The sequence below is a fragment of the Rhinopithecus bieti genome, unplaced genomic scaffold, assembly GCF_001698545.2.
Source record: "Rhinopithecus bieti isolate Rb0 unplaced genomic scaffold, ASM169854v2 scaffold_49953, whole genome shotgun sequence".
NCBI lineage: Eukaryota > Metazoa > Chordata > Mammalia > Primates > Cercopithecidae > Rhinopithecus > Rhinopithecus bieti.
The window spans coordinates 1-3,269 of record NW_016819813.1 but is presented as its reverse complement, the minus strand read 5'-3'; positions in this window follow the sequence as shown (position 1 = coordinate 3,269).

Sequence of the window (3,269 nt, the reverse complement as noted above, 5' to 3'; positions counted from 1 at the left end):
AACCCAGATTTTTTTTTTTTTTTTTTAAAGACAGAGTCTCGCTCTGTTGCCCAGGCTGGGGGGCAGTAGCACAATCTCAGCTCACTGCAAGCTCTGCCTCCTGGGTTCATGCCATTCCCTTGCCTCAGCCTCCTGAGTAGCTGGGACTACAGGCCCCCCCCCCCCCTCCCGCTAATTTTTTTTTTTTTTTTTTTTTTTTTTAGTAGAGACGGGGTTTCACTGTGTTAGCCAGGTTGGTCTCAATCTCCTGACCTCGTGATCTGCCCACCTCGGCCTCCCAAAGTGCTGGGATTACAGGCGTGAGCCACCACACCCAGCCAGCTGATTCTTTAAAAATATCATAGTTGACAAAAAAGGCTCTGTTTAAGTCTACTTTTGTGTCTTTTAAAGAGTTTAAATTCCTTGTGTAAATTTTACTCATTTAACCTCTATATTATCTTTGTTGTTCCTACTGAAAAGGTGTCTTCTCTTTAATTACATCATTCAATTGGAATTTGTTTACATATAAAAAACATTGATTTTTGTATATCAATCTTGTATCTGTAACATTGCTTAATTGTCTGTTATAGTTTTCCCATCAACTTTCATGTGCTTTACAGACATATAATTATATACTTTGCATTAAAAAAAACCATCACTCCAATTTCTAAGTCTCAAATACTTTCTCTTGTCTAATGTTACTGGCTAATGATCACTAACACTATGTGAAATAGCAGAGGCAACAGAGAGAATCCTTGTCTAGTTCCCTATTTTGGTAGTAACGCCTCTAGTGTTACACCTTAAGAAAGGGATTTAGGCTTTAGGACTGTGATGCATGTAATTTATCATGTTAAGGAATTATCTATTGATTTACACATGGCCATAAACATGGGAACAATAGACACTGCAGACTACTAGAGAGAGGAGGGAGTGGGGGATGGGTTGAAAAACTACCTATTGGGTACTATACTCTCTACCTGGGTGCAATATACCCATGTAACAATCCTGCACATGTACCCCTTGTATCTAAAATAAAAGCTGAAATTGAGAGAAAGAGAGAGAGCGAGTGAGAGACATTATTCCAGGTAGGCCTGATTTAATCAGATGCGAAGCCTTTAACAGATGGACTGGAGCTCTTCCTGAGATCAGATGCTCTCTTGCTGACCTTACACAGCTGTAATGAAACAAATTCTGCCAATAGCCATATAAGCTTGCAAGATGACTCTGAGCCTCAGATGAAACTATGGCCCCAACCAACGCCTTGGTTTCAGTCTTGTGAAACCCTGAACAGAGGAGCTAACTAAGGTCTGCCTAGACTCTTGATCACAGAAACTGTGAGATAAATGAGTATTGTTTTAAGCTGGAAAAATTGTGGCAATGTGTTATGCAGCAACAGAAAACTAATACATATGGCAATTCTTCAGTCTAGTAAAAAGAAACACTTAAGTAAATTTAATGAAGTGTGTGATAGGTGTTAGAAATGCTTAGAGCACAAAATAAAACAAACAATTATTTCTATATAGTAGTTTAAAACAGGCTTCACAAAGGAGATGTCCCTTGAGCTGAATTTTATAAGAGGTATTCAAAAGGTAGACATTAGCTACCTATCAAAATCCCAGTGACATTTTCTCTAGAAATAGAAAAATCTATCTTAAAATTCCTGTGGGATCTCAAGAAACCCATAATAGATAAAAAAAATCTTGAAAAAGAACAAGGTTGCAGGTCTCATACTTCCTAATTTCAAAAGTTACTACAAAGCAATAGTAATAAAAACAGTGTGGCACTGACATAAAAACAGACATATAGACCACTGGGATAGAATAGACAGCCCAGAAATAAACTCTCACATACATGGTTAAATGGTTTTCAACACAGATGCCAAGGCAACTCAATGGCAGAAAGGACAGTCTTCTCAATAAATGGTGATGGGAAAACTGGATTTTTACATGCAAAAGAAGGAAGCTGGACCCTTACCTCACACCATATATAAAAATTAACTCAGAATAAAATGTAAGACCTAAAACTATAGCACTCTTAGAAGAAAACATAGGAGAAACCTTCATGACATTGGTGTGGTTAATTTCTCAGATATGACACCAAAAGCTTAGGAAACCAAAGAAAAAACATTAAAATTAGGGCAAATCACAAAAAAAGAGAAAATATCTGCATATTATACATCTGATAAGAAGTTAATATCCAGAATATATAAAGAACACCCACAATTCGACAACAATAAACAATTTAAAAATGGACAAAGTACTTGAATAGACATTTTTCCAAAGAAGATATATAAAATGGCCAATTACAAGAAAAAATGTTCAACATGAGTAATCATTAGGGAAGCAAATCAAAATAACAATAAGACCACTTGATATGCATTATGTTAATGGGTTTTCTGGTATATAAAAACAGAAACAAAAAAACAAAACAGAAAATAACAAGTTTTGGCAAGCATGTGGAGAAATTACAACCCTTCTGCATTGTTGTAACATAGGTGAAAATGTAAAATGGTGTGGCAGCTACGGAAAAGAGCATGGCAGTTTCTCAAAAAATTAAAAACAGAATTACCATATGATCCAGCAATTCCACTTCTGAGTAAATACTCAGATGTTTAAATACATAATTCAAAACCTCCCACAAATGTTTTGAATTATTGACACAAATTTGCAGTTGAGCAGTTTCTTACATGGGTACATAGTATGTCTGTAGGTAGTAATAGCAGATTTTTATTTACTTTTAACATTGATTTATTTCTCAGGAATACTGAGAAGGTAAATAATGATTAAAACTGTAAATTTTATGTTAGGTTTATCACAATTATTTTGAAAAGGTAGACATTAGTAGGCAAGATTTTCTAAGGAAAAGATACTTGATGAGCAGAGATACAGAGGTATAAACTAACTTAACATGTTCTAAAAAGTGCAAACAATTTGGTACCACTGAGATTTAGGGCAGAAGTCTTCAAATTAGAGTACATATAGGAATGTGTACTACATTTCACAATTCTGGTGACACCAATCCAAAAAAAATACCCTTGGGGATACCCATATACTTTCTGAAAGATGTTTAGAAGATAACAAAATATCAGATCCTCCACTTCCATAGGTACTCATTCCCAAACTGACCAGACACCAGACTGAGACAATTGGTCTAGTAAATCAGTAAGTACTCTATTGTTCCCCTCCCATAATTACCACTTCAGCCACTTAAAAAAAGAAAAGCATGTATTTCATCCATAAAAAATACTACCATGGTAAACTGTGCCAGAGTTTGAAAATCACTGGAGTAGC